Source organism: Heterocephalus glaber, unplaced genomic scaffold, assembly GCF_053883595.1.
Source record: "Heterocephalus glaber isolate CG9 unplaced genomic scaffold, H.glaber_assembly_v1.0 deba00001608, whole genome shotgun sequence".
Taxonomy (NCBI): domain Eukaryota; kingdom Metazoa; phylum Chordata; class Mammalia; order Rodentia; family Bathyergidae; genus Heterocephalus; species Heterocephalus glaber.
The window spans coordinates 23247116-23265605 of record NW_028258379.1 but is presented as its reverse complement, the minus strand read 5'-3'; positions in this window follow the sequence as shown (position 1 = coordinate 23265605).

Sequence of the window (18490 nt, the reverse complement as noted above, 5' to 3'; positions counted from 1 at the left end):
TCATATTATTGCCAATTCTAATGACCTACATAAACCTTATGTACCTCGGTAAAGGCCCTATATCCAATTACATTCACATTCTGTGTGAATTTTCAGAAAAGAAAATGTATCTCATAACAGAGACTTAAGGATGGAGACTTCATTTGGTTGTGCACATCAAAAATCACTTTCTTATGACATGTAAAATGTATTTAAATTATATTATTTTATTTGATGTATCTCCCCCAAATTGGATGCATATTAAAGCAGTGATTGCAAAGAAACCCTAGAGAAAAGATGAAAGCATAAAAACAACACAAATGTCATTTAAAGCTAATAAAAATTTCAACAAAGTAGCAGTATACAAAATCAACATACAAAGATCAACAGCATTCTTGTACACCAACAATGAACCCACTGAGAAAGAAATAAGGAAAAAATACCACTCACAGAAATATCAAAAGAACTAAGTACTTAAGATTCTATCTAACCAAGGAGGTGAAAGACTTCTATAAAGAAAACTATATTACTCTGAAAAATGAGGGTAAAGAAAACATTATAAATTGGAAACACATCCATTGATCCTGTGATAACAGACTAAATATGCTAATGGCCATTTTAGAGAAAATGATATATAGATGTAATTAAACTCCAAACAAAATTCTTCACAGAAATAGAGAAAAAAAATCTTAAATTTATTTAGTATTAGAAAAGCTCCAAAATAGCCAAAGCAATCCTGAGCAAAAAGAGCAAAAAGAGAGGTAACACAATCCTGGATTTCAAGTTATACTACCAATCTGCAGCAGTAAAAACATCATGATATTGACATAAAATAGACATCCAGAACAATGAACTAGAGTAGAAGACACGGTTACACCCCCTGCACTTTTAGCCACCTGATCTTCACAAAAGTGCTATAAACCCACACTGGAGGAAAGATAGCCTCTTTCCAAATCGTGCTGGCAAAATTGGCTACATCCATGCAAAAGAATCCAGATATATTTTTTATTTGGTTTGGTTTTTTTTTGGGGGGGGGCTGTTGGTACCAGGTATTGAATTTGGGACCTTGAGCTTGTGAGCCAGGCACCAGAACCACTGAGCTAAATCCTTGGCCCCACATCTTTCACCCCATACTAAAATCAAAGGAAAATGTTTCAAAGATTTAGACATAAAACAAAAACACTGAATCTACTGGAAGATAAAATAGAAAGAACACTTGAAGATACTGGCATAAGCAAAGACTTACTGAAGATTACTCCAATTGGACAAGAAATAAAACCAAAAATCAACAAATGGAATTATACTATTTTAAAAATCTACAAAGAAAAGGAAACAATCAAAAGAGTGAAGAGGCAATTTTAAAGAATGAGAAAAAGGTTTTCCAGATACTATTATATTGGAGGACTAATATTTAGAATATAAAAAGTACTCAAGTCTTCCAAAATGAAATGATCCAGTCAAAGAATGCAAAAATGAAATGGATAAATACTTCTCAATAGAGGAAGGACAAATGGCCAATAATTACATGAATAGATATTCAGAATTTTTGGCCACTAAAGAAATGTAAATCCAAACAACTCTGAGATTACCTCTCACTAAATAAAGGACACTAAAAACAACAAATTCTAGTCAGTATATGGGGAAAAAGAATCTTCTGACATTGTTGGTGGGAATGTGAAAGATCACAACCATCAGTGAAAGTCCGTATAGAGATTGTTCAAAAACTGAAAATAAAAATTCTATTTCACCCAATTGTATCCTTCCTGGATATATTTTTAAAAGAGTTAAAGATATCATTCTATAGTGATATGTGGATGCTTGTGTTTATAGCAGTGCAATTCTCAGTAGCTAAACTATGGAAACAGCTTAGATGCTCATCAACAAATCGATGACCCAAGTGAAAACGTATGTGTGTATATATATACATATAATGGAGTATTACTCAGCCATAAATAGAGATCAATTTGAGTAATTTGTAGGGAAACAAGTGTACCTTGAAACCATAATGTCTAAAGAAATAAATCAGATTTGGAATATTAGTGATTGCATGGCATCACTCATACGAGAAACTCAAAACATAAATAATTTAAAGAGTAAAATAAAGGACAGATGTAAGAAACAGGGAAGTAAACATTTGGAGATGAAGAAGGGGATCTAGAGAAGGCAGGAGAGGAGACAGTGTGGAGGTAAAGCCCATCAAAGACAAAGGTATGATACATATTTATTTGGGTTTTTTTTGTTTTTTTTTTGGTACCGAGGATCAAACTCGGGTCCTTGCGCTTGCGCAGCAGGCGGCGAAACCACTGAGCTAAATCCCCGGCCCCTATGATATATATTTAAATAGATGGATAAATAGATAATTGCCCAAAATAAATTTTTAATTAAAAAATGAGAACACCATATAATACTAAGGAGACAAAAAAATCAGATTTTACTCATCACTTCCCGATGCAAGGTTTCCCTTGCCATATACTGAAATAACAATTGTAAGAGATATTCAAAAATATGCAAGGATAGCTAGCAGGTTTTCCTTCATTTACTACTAAAATTACTTTTGTTTAAATCCTTTTCCTACCACTGCTTTAGTTATATTGTGCTTCATTCTTTGCTGGAGAAACTAGGAAGAGTGAGGTAGGAGCATCATCTATGACAGTACATAAAAAAAACTTTTGCTGTTATATGCTGGGATATTGACACTTTTAAGGTTCTTAAGACTGTCTTTTACTTCAGTAATTAAGTGGAAGAATATATTTGACTGAGTGTTTTTACATTCACAGTGACAGTTTGTAAAATGGAAAGATACAGAGAAAATGAGCCGAAGACAAAGTCTCATGGGGCAAAGTCTCAAGGAAAGCAGAAGTTCTAAGTGTCCCTAGAGGCAGCCCAAAAGGAAACACAGTTCCTCCATCCATGATGAGCGGCCTAGTTGTGGAAGTTTCAACCAAGAAGAACAGCAGCCCAGCCTGCTTATGCAGGCTTTTTTTTTTTTTTTGAGGGAATCAGTCACAGTCATGGCATCTGTTCAACTCAGTCACAAAGGTCAGTTCTGTAGAGAGGAAACAAGTGTTCATCATGCATAACATTACTAGTATTAAGTGTTCAAACTGGCACAGGACAACAAAGCACCAGATATACACCCAACCTAATAGGTGGGCTCATTCCACGAGCTGAGGTACAGGGAGTAGAACAGGCTTTCTGAAGAATGTTCCTTAGGAGTGTGACACACTCCCACTGAGTTAAACTCTCTTCCATATACACAAGGCCAGATTCTGTGTCACACCAGTGGTCTGAGCCTATATTCCACAGAGTAACTTCAAGTGTAGTCCTGGCAATGATCCAGTGTGAATCCCGAAAATAAATAGGATGAATCATTCTGAAGATTGAATCAACTCTATAAATAAGAAAAAGTAAAATCAGAGCCTAGAAAGTCCAGTAGCAGAGCAAAACTCCAAGGGAAATATTCATGAGGAACTAGCAAAAGAAGGATGTTCTGAAGTTCAGTCTTTTCTGATGACTGCACTTGTATAGCATCAGGAATATGTGAAAGAGCTTATAGGAATGAACTAACAATGCAGATAGTTTTTAAAACAGGCACTAGAAAGATTATGTTCACTGTTAGGCTCAAAACTGCTTTCATACATGTAACAGACACATAGATAGGCATTAGATACATCTTATTTATAATACAGAATTACATGCTCCTCAAATACTTCTTACATTGACCTCATTCTTGTTCAGTGATTCAAATAATTATTAAATTCCCCTTAGACCTTCATCATAGAGAAACTACTACACCAACTACTCTATTGCCTTCAAGTATGACTTGATTAAATTGTGTTTGGATTTCTGTGTGCATACGTTATTGTGAGTTGAATGCAGGGCCTTATGCTGGGCTATATCCTAGACCTCTTGTTTTGCTTTGTTTTTGAGACAGTCTTTCTAATTGGTTAAATTGCCCAGGGCTTGACTTCTGATTGGTCTGACTCAGCCTCCTCCATTGGTGGGCTTATAAATGAATACCACCCCGTCTGGCTGTATTTGGATTCTTTATTGCATTATTGTCTTTTTTGTGGGGAGAAGAATCTTATCACACAGACAACCTCTAAACTTTTCTGGGCAATGTAATCAAGACTGAGACCTCTAATTCTATAAGGTTAAATTCTCACCATGTTTTTGGACCCTACCTCTATGTTGAAAGGATGCAAATTATTCTAACATTATTTCTGTTTGTTGTCATTCTTTTCTCCTTTTTCTATTTACTAGGATCCATGTGTTCCTGATATATGTACTGTGCTAATTCCTAGAGGCTTTTCTTTCTTTCAAGCATTAGTTTCCAATGACAAGTTCAATAATTCACCAAAAACTATTTATTTCAATCTGTAAAATTTTATTTTCTTACTTCTCGATAGCTAGAAGTCTGCAATGAGTATCTCTGGGCCACAATCAAGATACAGCAAGGCTTTGCTGATTCAGGACACTCCGGGTGCGAGACCATTTCCTTGTCTTCTGAAGTTGCTAGGACATCAATTACGCCTTGCTCCATTCATCTCACCACTTTCTCCCTCTCTCTCGAATCACTCCCTGTCACCATCTTGCAGAGACATACTGCATTGTGGTCCATGCTGATAATACAGGAACATCTCCAATTTCACAATCCTTAACCCAAACCAGCTGCCAAGTCCATTTTTTTAGGTAAGATAGTACTCATGCACTTTAAGGATTAGGAAAATTGGGACCTTTGAGAGCTACTCTTCAGCCCACCAGACTTCTATAGAAAAGATGTTGACTATAATCCTTGCCTGTTCAATAGCTACTTCTACAACAATACTGCTTGCTTTATATTAGTATTTCTTTGATGCTGGGTAAATTGGTAAGTGAAGAAGAATCTGAGCTTTCTAATTCTATTTGTGCTCAGTCAGCTCAGTTCTTATTTTCAGATAATAACCTATGAATGCAGTGGATTTCTTCAAAAAGTCTAGCACTTTTTTTTTAAATTAAAGGAAACCTACAGGTTTTATTGAAGAAAGCATTTAATGAGGTTTTAGATAGCCACATCGGAGAGTACTACACAATAATTTCTCACTTCAGAACTTTTGATAAATGATACATAGCTATCATAGATAAAAAGGTAAACAATTTTATTCCCCTGTGAGGAAAAATAGTCTTTGTGTATCTACTATGAGTATAAAATTGAATTTGATCTGCTATGAAATGAATGTTTTGTTCATTGTTAGAAGCAGTTTTGTAAATAAACATTTCACTAAAATATACAATATAAATTGAAAACTATAAAACTAAATGTAAGTTTTAATAATTTTTTCAAAAGTTGACACATAATGCAACACACACTCAGGTCAAGAAAGAGTTTTACGATATATCAGTCAAGGTTCTTTCAAAGAAGCAGACAGAATAGAAGACATGAGAAATCAGAATTTATTATAATTTATATTTTTTAGATATATGAGAGGAGCTGGGGAAGTAAAGTCTGGAGTTAAGAATCAGAGGATCATAAAATGAGTTTCTAGCCAACCTGGTTGAAATGCTGAAAAGAACTGAGAGCTTGGAGTTTTAAAGAGAAATTCAAAGTCCTAAAACATTGCTCACTAAAGTCAGATCTTGAATGAGAAGCTTATAAAGAGAGTTATGGAATTTTGTTTCTTCACAGCAGTTACCATTTTTTGATCGGTAGCTAAATGTATGGTTGTAGGCCTGGGTGTCTCCATGGCTCAGTAGGGCTAGCAAGGGGAAAGATGAGCAGAAGGCTGTAGAGTATGCAAATGAGAATGTTGGTCTAGACTCATAGATGTCCCTGGGTCTGTCCATCACTACATCTAACTGTGTAACTTTCTAAGAACCAAGGGTTATTGTTTGACCCAAGTTCCTGAGCTCATCATCTTCCAGTATGGGCTGCAAATCCTGTTAAGAACAGGATTCTAGGAAGCATAATTCCCTGTACAATCAAGTTAACATAATACCATTCAGCAAACAAGCAGGTCAGAAGTAGTCTTACATAATTCCATAAGATCACTACGTCACACATGAAAATTCACTATGCTAAATTCTAACAAAACAAATTAATTTGGGGTATTTTGTGTTTTATATGAATAGACACATACAATGTACATTTTGTCTGCTTTCTGTTGCCCAACATGAATTCTTGTGAGTCATCCATATTGTTGTGTGAAGTTGTAATTCATTTATTCTCATTACAATATAATTCTGTTGCTTGAATGGATTACAAGGCATTTTTCAGTTCTACCAGTATTGAACATTTTGTTTGTTTTTATTGAGATGTATTAACAATGGTGGCAATATCATTATTATCATGCATACCTTTGTTGTACATTATCAGTTTTTACATCCTTAAGAATTAAATTTCTGGATGAAGGGATAGGTATATGATTAATTTTACTTGATAATGACAAATAGTTATACGAAGCAGATAGTTATTTAACCTCTTAATCTTTCTCATTAATATCTGAAGAAAACATTCCCCTTTTTATAAGGTGGTTCTGCGTAATCAGAAAGTTTGTGTCAAAACACTTACCCTGATGACTAGTGGGCTTACTGTGAGCTTGAAATAATAAAACTCATTTTAAAACATTGGTTTGCCTGCAATATGATGAATCCTCAATTAAGTGAGGGTTCGTTATTTTCCCTTATAGCTTCATGGTTTGATGATCACAAGGTATCCAAAGCTTATTAATCCATACAGTAATTGTTAATCACGCACAACACATGCAAATCTACCCTGAGCTCTCCCAGTGGATGATTAGTAATGCCTTAGCTTGATCTTCAGTTATCTACAGGCAGTCACCTGGTACATTAATAAAACTGAGTGATACCATGTACTGCACCTCAAAGTGCCAAATAGCAGTAATTCCACTGTTGGCACAACATTTAAATAATTGTATTAGTAGCAGGGGAGTGGAGGTTAGGAGATGCAGCAAATATTTTTTCTTAAAGTCTGTTTGAATGATGAATTCGTATCTAATATAAGTAAATTTTGACTAGATAGCCAAATTCAGTTTTCAACCTAGTATTCCAAAATCTCCCCCTGGTTCGCAATTAAGATAAAGGTGACATAACAGGCTTAAGATTAGTGCAGAACTTCAGGGTTTCACTTATTTTTGCAACAAGTATTTAAAGAACTTGTAGATATACAGAAGCTGGTAGAAGACCAAGTGTTAGCCCTGAAGTATTCTGAATTCTAATTGGAAAACTAATGGTAAACAAATAAATAGATATTTTATGAAGTCAAGTGAGGTAAATTTCTCTAAAGAGTAAAGCAAAAGGCAGTATATTGGGAGATGATGGCTTGCTAAGAAATACTACTAAAAGTAAATTGGTCAAGGGGATATTTGAGAATAACTTCTAAACCATGCACATGCATTTTACCCAAACGTCACCACACTCTAACTGCAGCACACTGTTAACACGAACACACATAATAATATAAAACTTTTAGACACATACACATATATAAACACACAGAGATGTTAAACAGTATCTACCCAACAATAGTGAACATAAGAGGATAATCATCAACATATTAAATTTCACTAAGGAAAATGTTGCGGTGATAATTGGTTATTGTCTCACATTATTACAATTACAATTACAAACTGTCAAAAGATGAGACAAACTTAAACTACTGGGACAGTTATAAAGTGGGAAAACCTGGGCTGGGGATTTATCTCAGTGGTTCTGCAGCCTGCCTTGCAAGTACAAGGTCCCAAGTTTGGTCCCTGGTACAAAGAAACAAAACAAAACAAAAAGGGGGAGAACCTGTAAAACCTGTCTTTCTCTTTCTGATTTTTCCCACATAAAACTATTTTTGAATTTAAGGTCTAAATTTCATTATAATGCCAGATCTACTCACTTTCAGAGAATTCAGTTGGAAGCTCTGTCTCTATGAAAATAGTTAGGTGCTAGATTCATTAAGGCAACAGGGCTCCTCCTAATATTAATTCTTATCTTTTCCTGATCCAGTTATATAAAATGTTAATTTTCTCTGACTTCTCAGGTTATATAGCTTTGTTCATGTTATATTCTTTCACTGTTTTCTTATAGTAATGCATTTTTTAAAAATCAAAGTTTTGAAAGAATTTTCATAATGGAATTGGTAGGTAAATGTAACACAAAGCTGAAAGACGTTCGGAAGAAATCTGTTCACTCTACTTGCTGTGTGTAAAATTTTGATCAATTCATCTAATTCATCTTGGATTAATCAAAATTTTACACTGGAATTTCACTCACATGTCTTCTTGCTTGCTTATCCTAAATGTTAACTCTACTGGTGGGGAATAAAAGCAATTTCTTCACAATTTATTTTTATTATTTTTTAGCCTCTGGAATACATATCCCTCTTTCCTCTTTCTAGATTTCTCCTGCATGTTCTATAAATTTCAGAGTAGGAGCCTTTTCACAATACATATCTTTCTGGGCCATAAAAATGTGTTACAGCCTCCATTACAGCCTCATGCTCCCAAGACACACTCATCCTAAATCTTTACATTTCCTGCATTTTCATGTGTGATCATTTCTACTTTCTCCTAGTCTGTTACCTTATTAAGAAACTTTCTGTGCTCTTTTCAGTAAAAAAACTCCCAAAAAACAATGTCTAAAAGACCATACTTAAATATTTATTTAAGGAATACTTATTTGCTTAGTGAATTTATAGAATGCATAAAGTGTGACATTGTATGCAGCTGATTATTTATTAAATGAGGGAATAAAAATTGAAGTTTTATTCTCTACTGTTCTAGAAAATAAGTTTTGTAACACTTGCATTGGATTGATCAGGAAAGTTCTTATTCCTGATGCTATGGGTTGTAACTAGATGTCCCTCCAAAGGCTCATGCAATCATAAATGAGGAGTTTCGAGAGTGGCTCTATTAGGATGTTTGAATGTGGATTAAGAGTGTTACACTCGGATAAGGGGCATAGCAAAGGACCGTAATATTGATTATGCCCATAGCAGGCTGTGAAGAGTTTACCCCATACTTGGCTTGTTTATAGAAGTGAGTCTTGCTGAAGCCTACCTGCCAAGGTCAGAGTAACTTGCACCCAAATTCTGTTCCGAAAACTAAAACCTTCAAACTAGAAGGACAGTGTTCCAATTAGAATCATATATTTTGTCTATTATATTCCTAATTCAAGAATGCTTGGTCTTGTCCTTTATGAGACATGTTTACATTAATTTCCATAGAAACCACACATTGCCTTTAGCCCAATTGATTGCCAATAAAAGTCAGTGCCTGGAACTATCCAAAGCCTTTGTCGGTTGCACTGACATAGATTGTCCTGACACCCTGCTTTCTCTTTCTTAGATTTGTCTCTTAGTACATTCTTTCTCTCAGGCCTGCTTCACACACTGTGCAGCTGAGGACTAGAACCTGACTGAAGGGGTCTCCAGCAGGGCACGATAATGGAATTAAGGGAATGGATAATGGAAACCCCACTCTGAGTGTGGGTTTGCAGCCTGGATAAAATATAAAGGGAGAGAGGGAAAGCTGGCCTGCAGCCCTTTCTCCTGCTGCTGCTGCTTGCTGCCTCTGCCTTCTGCTTGCCATGCTATAAACTGCTTCTCCTCTGTGATGACCTCTGCCAAGCCACGCTGCCTTGGACCTGGCCAACTATAGACTGAAAGCTCTACAAACTTTAAGCTGAAATAAACCTTTTCTCCTTTAATTTTGTATGCTGAGTATTTTGCCTCAGCAATGAGAATACTAAGATAACTGATTACAATAATTTATTACACAATTGTTTATTTTTCCTCTAATAACAAAATATCAATTACTTTGTTGTTATTGGTAAATGAACTTGTTTAAACTTTATTCTGTTAAGCAAATATAGCTTCAATTACAAATCACTATACTTAACTTTGATCTAAGACAAACCCAATAAATCTGTTTGATTAACTTTCCTAGTCAATAGAACATTTAAAAGTATTATATGTCTGTAATTTTATGGACTGATCATTTACAATAAGTATATTTTACTATATATTAGACTTTGGAAGTGAGATTTAACCTGAAAGAATTAAGATGACAATTTTGCTACTTTTCAGTGGTTGGCATAAAGGATGGGATTAATACTCTTTGAAAGAGGCATAAGCACATTAACTGGATTCATCATTTACTTCAGGAAGTTTAGGTTTTAACTACTATTAGATAAATGCTTAACTTTTCAAGTATCATTTTTACAAAAGATAAAAATTCTCAGTAACTTTTGAATGTGTGTGATATATTTAGTTACAGAAGACAAAATAGGGAAAGGTAGTTAATCAAATATTATAGTTTCCTTTCCCCTACCCCTCCCACTACCCCTACCCCTTTGGACCTTTTCTTCCTATTTTGCCTTATCGATTATTCATTCTAATCATTGGTACATTTTAGGTACACAATATAATGACATTCATCATTGGAAATTTGCACCTTTACATAATCTCTCTTGGTTCTTATTTTTCACCCTTGCCCAGCCCTCCCTTCAACCCCTCCATTCCTCCCTATTTACAAAGATTTTGTTCCTATTTTTTCATTTTCTCATAAAGGAAAAATGATGAGAAATGGAAAAAATTGAAATAAAGTCTTTTGTAAATAGGGAAGGGTGGAGGGGGTGAAGGGAGGTCTAGGAATGGAGAAAAAATAAGAACCAAGATACATTATGTAAGGCACAATTCCCAATGAGAAATGTAATTGTGTTGTATACCTAAAATGTACCAATAAAAGAATTTAACAACAACAACAACAACAAAATATTGTAGTTTCTCTCTTGGTAGTAAAATTTCATGCCTTTAAAAACATGCTTAAAGTACAAATGTTCTTTAAAGATGGAAATAAATGTGTCTTATGGAAAATAATGTAAGGTGGCATTGTTTTATAATGAAAATAAACTGTTATGTTTTGTCAATGCAAATGTATTATTAGAAAATTATTTCAATCCCTCCTGAATTCACAGAAAATGACTTGATATTGAATCTGTACATAGTTTTTAAATAACATAAGAGACAAGACAGAGAACTTGAAACAGAAGCAATGGAGTGCTCTTTGATTAGTAATCCTTCCTTGCTACTATTATAAATGATATCTAAACAAGTTGCTTTAAAGATGCTGAATCCCCTGATGGTATGTGTGTAGTAGAATTAGTCTACAATATTTCACAGACAATGATATTGTCTCATAAAATGTATTCGTTTTACTGAATAAAAAAGAATTGTCCTTTTTTTTCCCTTCAGCCATGAAGGAAAGAATACTTTTTTCAGATAGCTATTCTTCTTTAGTGGGGGAAAAAAACATCTGCTTCTATTGCCAGAACTTTTCTGTACATGATCTGGATCCTCTGGGTTATAGGACTGTTTTTAATTAATGAATGCAATCTATCAGAAAAGGAAGGAATGAATTTATGAATAATGTTGGAACTTACTCTTCCTGAATGAATATGGATATTTTATCTTTATATCTCAACTAGTATCCTAAATCAGGGAGAGTATCGAAACAAAAATGGCTGTTTATAATCTTAACTACTTAGTCTTCTGCACTCAGCACACTACATGAGGTTCCCAGAAACACATCACTGGAAAATAGCAGAAGCAGTACAAGGCAGGCTTTTGAGTTGTGCAAACTTGACTCCCATTATTAAGACTGTGGAATGGGAGTGTAAGTCCACAGAAGTGAGCTTGCCTAGCATAAATGAGACCCTGGGTTGGAACCCCAGCACCACATAAAATACCATAAAATTAAAAAAAATAATTTAAAAATATGAAAGGAAATAATAACTTAAGATTTCCCAAACTATTTTTATTTTTTTTGTTTTTGGTTGTTCTTTTTGTCTTATAATTAAGAATAGTAAAATTAAAACATATTTTCAAGTTTTCATGTATTTTCTTCAACTCTTAGGAATTACATGGGCATAATTAATTTGTCATTCTCTGATGATTTTAACTGTGTTAGATACGGTAGTGCATATATAAATGTTTGATACATTTTCAGTTTCATAATTTATTAAATCCTGGCTCAGTGTTCCAGCTAAAATTGCAACAAGAGCTCTAAAAATTCTTACAATTTATTTCACCCAAATTATCTCTTCCTATTCAAATTTCACTATCTCTACTATCTATGAACAAATTCAATATTCTACTTTGGAATTTAGCAGACATTTTGTTGCTAGCTGTGGCACTCTGCACAAAAACGTAAGAAAATCTACAAACTTGCATCAATTTCAATACTGGGCTCATATCACTGCTAAAAAATAATTGTCAAAAAGAAATACAGTAATGATAGTCATAAAAATATAACATCTATATTCAACATCTTTTAAAACACTAATGAGTGAGCACTAAAATAATAATACCAGTTCAAAAATTATTTAAGGATCCCAGTATTTATAGATAATTCATTAGTAAATATTAAAATGAAATTGTTGATTTAGGAACAATAATGGTTACTGTTTTTCAAAGCAATAAAATACAATACTTTGTTATGTTTTTGCTGTATATTAAGTATTAACACCATTGTACATTAAAAATACAAATTAAAATGCAATTTCATGAATTATTGGACTTTTTATCAATAGTGAAGAGTATTTATAATAATCTCTTTATGTGATGATGGTAAAGCGGCTTTGTCCTCATCAAATTTTGACTGGACACATTATCTATCTTTTAGTCTAATTTCAAATATCTATATATCCTTCCTTGTAGCACTCAATAAATTTTTAAAAATCTATTTAAAGAGTGATATATGCCAAAAATCTCCAATTACTTCATGAAATCAATAAAGCAGCAAGCTAACAAGCCCTCTGTGCCACAACAGATAAATAAAAGACACAAATTTGGCCATCCACAGTATACAAATTACCACACAACTTGCATGTAAAATGATGTTAGCAAACAATTTTACCGGCACAGAAGTGGTCTGATGTGGAAAGATTATGATCTGCTAGAAGAGCATGCTAAGAATCCTTTGAAAACTGGAGACCATCACAGTAAATGAAATAAGCCAGAGCCCAGGGTTACATATCACATGCTTTCTATTATATGAGGAATCAAAAGTATAAATACAAAAAAAGTAAAGGAGGCTCAGAAGGAGGCAAGGGAGAAGGATATAATGAGATGGAAAATGATCAAGGTATGTTACATGTATGACCCAATTTCCCAAAATAAACATCAGTATTCTGACATATGAACATGTACTAATAAAAATAGCTGCATATTATGACATTTCACTTCCAATGCACATCTCTGGGTTAAGTTTTTAATCCCAGTTCTAGAAGTCACAGTACACACAATTTTAAAAGTTAAATAATGGAAGAGTTAATTTATAACATGTGACTTCAAAGGTGTGAGAGATTTAATTCTATAGGGGTAGAGAGGGAAGAGGAAGAAACTCTCAGTTTAAAAAGTAACACAGATACCAAGCATATTATATTTAATATGGATAATACTTAGATTTCTGCATATCTTTCTTCTGTTAACCCCTGAGCAAAATGTTTTTATTCTAAACTGGAAAGTTTAAAAATAATATAAATCATCACTTAGCTATTAAAAAATTCAATACTCTTCTTCCCCCTCAAGTTTATATTGTTTACTTCAAAAAGACATGTCAATACTCTGACTGACAGATGATAAATCCCAACAACAGCCTTATAGATTTATAATTATTTTTGCATATAACTACTGTAAATTGGAGATGGGATAACTTTATGATGATTGTCTAGTATATGTCAATGGATATTTCATCTATTGTATTTCCTTAATTGCTTGAATATTACTCAGTCAATTCTTCTCATTATGTGACATGCTATTAAAGATATTTTGGTCTGCTATTCACTTGTTTTTCTTTCTTTTTTAGACACAAGCCTTTCCCAGTAGCTTCCTGTATCTCTAATAGAGTTCCCCCCTCCCCTTAAGAAACTATTTTGAAATTAATAAAACATTTCATCTTGATTGTTCTGTATTACCAATACTCTGTCTCCCAAGTATGTTTTTACATTCATTCATTCCATTTCCTTTTCAAAATACCATGACTTTTAGTGTCTCTATTGTTCACACAGGCACAGTTAGAAAGAAATGGAATTTTACAGCCAACATAGATTAATAACTAAAGCTTTTGAAATGTTTGAATAACAACATTGAATTCTAAAGGGTTAAAATTTTTTCTTCATTTTTGCTTTGAAATAACTATACCATTGTACACTCTGCTGGAGTGGGAACTAGTGAAACATTCTAGTATCAGACTATGTGTAATAAGGCCAAGTGGGCTGTTATCAAATAGGAAAATGATGTCTGTTGTAGTCAAGGTTTGCAAAGGAATAGATTTAATATAAGATGCCTAATTTATAGGATTATTTTATAATATTCACCCTAAAAGTCAAATGCAGAGGAGTGCAAGAGATCTAACTGTATACTAGAGACCCAAAGAATCCAACCAAGAGCCTGGATCCTACAGCAATATCTCACAGAAGTCCAGATTAAGGAATCAAGCCCAAGGTAATGTCCTCCACAAGTCCAGTCTGTGAACTAGAGCCCACGGCAATGTCTCATGTTTGTCCTTATTGAGGATCTGCACCTGGAAGGGCCAAAGGCCAGTGGTGGGAGCCAGAAAACCTGCACCAGTAGGGTGAAGGATTTATGCCACCAGGGGAGGGATCTAAGCTGGAGCTAGGAAGCGATGCTCAAGGCGAAGATCAGAACTCCCCTGAGGGAGGAGAACATCAGCCATTCCCAGGGACATTGAGGACCCAAGCTCCTCCTCCAATGACAACAGCCAAGTTTGCATAAGGAAAACCAACCACAACAATCTTCTCCTAGAAAATCAATAGCCAATGTTCTTCCCTTCTAGTTCTCCTTTTATGCCTTTGGCTCACTATTCAATTCAGCTGTGCATTCCAAGTTAGTTAATCCGCCACAATGTCTTTCATACCTTCATCTCTTCTCTCCCTTCCAAGCATTCCCGGAACCAAAAACCGTGCTTCTCTTTTTCAAATGATTCAAATTTCCCAAATAACTAATAATTTATAATACTTTAGACTAGGCTTTAAACTTCATTTAAAAAGGGTCTTTCTACAAAGTCAACTGATCGTCAAAAAAAAAAAAAAAAAGAGAGAAAAAAATAAAAAGGGGCTTTTGTTTTACTCAAATTTTTCTCTACAGAAATATACATCATATATTTAATTTTTCCACAAATATAGTCTTAATAGTAAAAATGAACATTTATTTGGCTCCTGGTATAAGTCATGATGGGATACTTTAGCCTCTAATTTAATCTGATAGTTTTTTAAGATATATACTAGTATTAAACTCATTTACCTATTTTATAGCTGGGACTCAGGGAAACTAAGACATCTGATACATACTATATATCTGGCGAAACACATTTTATTTTGAAGGAAAAATAAAGAAACAGTGAGATTCAGATGGCAACTAGGAAAAAGTATTTGATATATATGAAACTAGAAGGAATCCAAGAGTTACTACTCTGTGTCTAGTTCCTCTTTCTGTCATGTGATATATAACTGGAAGAACTGTAAATGTTGACAGTGGTTAAAAAAAACCACTTTTCTTTTAAAAAATTCTATCAGAAATTAATCATTTTAAATGAAGTTGAATCCTTCACAGGAAAACATTGGTAAACTAAGTGGCTAATGCTCAATGTAATATAAACAAAATTTTATTTCAGTAGAAATTGATTTCACAATTAGTTGATATAAAACACTGGAGAGTACAGAGATGTCTGTCTTTAATAATATTTTCTTAGGGGAAGATACATTGCTAAAACAACAAATGCTAACTGCAGAATGCATATAAGCACTGAGTGTGGAGACCACATGGCATCAAATAACTTTTTTGATCATGAAACATTTTATTTATTGTAAGAAAGAAAAATAAATATTATAAATGATCAAAGTTATGTACTTTATTGAAAATTATGTGAATATTTTTGGTGGGATTCAAAATTCAAAATTTGTGTTGTCAATATGGAACTAGTTTAAATATTTCTGTATAAGTAATTGAGTAATGTAGCAGGAATTTTTGTTTTAATTTCATAATTAATTAACTTAACAGATAAAATTACACCTATTTATGATATATTACATGATGTTTTGAAATATGTATATGTTGTGGGATTGCTAAAGAGCTTGTATGTTATGAATTTTCTGAGAACATTTCAAATCTACATTGATTTTAAAAAATAAAATAGCTTTTAAGGGAAGAATCCATGTGAGGAATGTTGGGAGAGATTAGGTTAATCTACATTTGTACAAAACATACAAATCAGTCATTCATATTAAAATTTTATAATCAAGATGTGAAAGTTTACTAAGATTTTGAGAATCTCTCATAATTTTGCTTAAATGTGTTCATCTATAGTTTTAGAATTATATTTCATTGATAATATTACACTAAATAACTGTATTTTTATTGACATACTTTTTCAAATGGAATTAAAACTATTCTCAGACAGATGGATATATTAATCTAAATGTATGCTTGTAGAACTTTGAAAATAAACCTGTCTACATGAGAATACAACTTGCTTTATTTCAGAGCACTCTATTCTTAGTTTCTCTTTTATATATTCATATACTAGTGTTGGGAACCATTCTATATAATTTTGGAGAAAAATCATTTCACAATTAAATTATGATTAGCCGACTTCTTGCCTAAAGGCCAGCTATGACATGCCAAAATATAAATCCATTTTTGCCTCCAGTCACAGCTGAGGCTTCAATGGTTCTATGATGCTGTGACACTCATGGGCAAGACTCGAGGGCAAGATTACATCAGCTGAAGACATCCTGGTTCCTTGAGAACCAAGTAGTAAGAGAAAGGTTTCATCTGATTTGGAACAAATTCCTCATCAGTTTAACTCATCCTACATACTTTTGTAAGAACATCTTTGTTCATTTTACCATCCTAATCAATATAAGTTTCTCATCCATCTAAGGCCTAAGATCCTCATCAGAATAAGATCCCATGGTCATAGGATTACCTCCACCCTCAGAGACATCTGACACTTTATAGAATCCTTGTCAATTTAGGATTATCGCCACTCTCTGAATCATCTGTTACTCCCTATGAACTCAATAAATAGTGGCAGGCTTGGGGTGCCTTCCTCTTTGCTGTTCTGAGTAGCATTAATCAGGCTCAGAACTTAGCTTCTTCCCTAAGTCTCATTTCCTGTCTTCACTCTTTAATTCTCCTTATGTTCTTATGGTTCACAGGAGATCAGGACCCACTGCACAGTTTCTGGTGACATCCCCTTTCCCTGTTCCCTACATTCTAGAATACTGTCCCAAATCAGAATCAATATATTTCAATTGGTAAAGTGTTACAAAACCATAAAAATCATTAAAAAAATCATGGGGTAAGCTTCTATCATTGATAACTTTTGATCTTTGGCATTATGTTTGACATATTTCAAATTTGACTCATATATTTGAAGACTTTAAATTTCCCCCTAACTTCTTCAGAATACAGGTTAGGGCATGGAAGAGAAAAGGGAAAGCTAATAGTTATTCCTTCAAACTCAGTAGTATAGAACACCGTGAAGTTTCTGAAGTTTTAAAACTAACTTGTCTAGCACAAATGGAAGTATTACTTTCTACTGCACCTGCTGACATGGCTAAGGTGTGAATTTGTGCCCTAAGGGAGTTCACTTCTTACTGTGGTAGTGTTGGGTGTGGTGTAGCACCTTTGAGTAATAGACATGGTGGGAAGTAGTTAGCTGAGTGTGGTGCCTTTGGAAAGAATCAATGTAGTTATTTCAAGATCATGGTTTATATTAACTGCAGTTAGTTCAAAAGAAAGAGCCTGACAGATTCTTGGTCTTTGGGCTTTTGACCTTCGGCTCACCCTGTGATCCCTTTCACACACACTCCAGCCATGATCCATCTGTCACGCGGTTTTTACCAGAATCAAGCTGGTGCTGGTTCCAGACCCTGAACCTCCAAAATTTGAGCTACATAAATGGGTCCTTTTTACATAAAACACCTTGTCTCAGGCATTTCAGGATAGTAACAGGAAATGAATTAATACAAAACCTAATATAAGATTAGCTAAAAGAGGATCCTGAAAGATCTTGCAGTTACGACCTTTATCTTTTGATATCTTGCCAAAAGTCTCTTATTATTTTACTGTCCCTGCATCATAAACATTTCAGTGTGATAGATGTTCCTTTCACTGTTTCTTTTTCAAACATCTAATACATTTGATATAAACTTCACTACATTCAAAGACTGAATAAAAAGTCATGAATACAAGGGCATTCACTAATGATAACTATACATTGAGTAATTTAAAAAAGAATGATGTCACTTACACCTAAAGTATCTATACAAAATATATAATGAACTTAAAACTGAAGACAATCTGAGGCATATGCAACACAGACCTAATGCACATACAGTAGTTTCCTACTCATAACGGTTCAATTTATAATTGTTTCTTACTTTAATGGTGAGAAATTGGTGCACATTCAGTAGAAACAATACTTCAAATGTTGAAGTT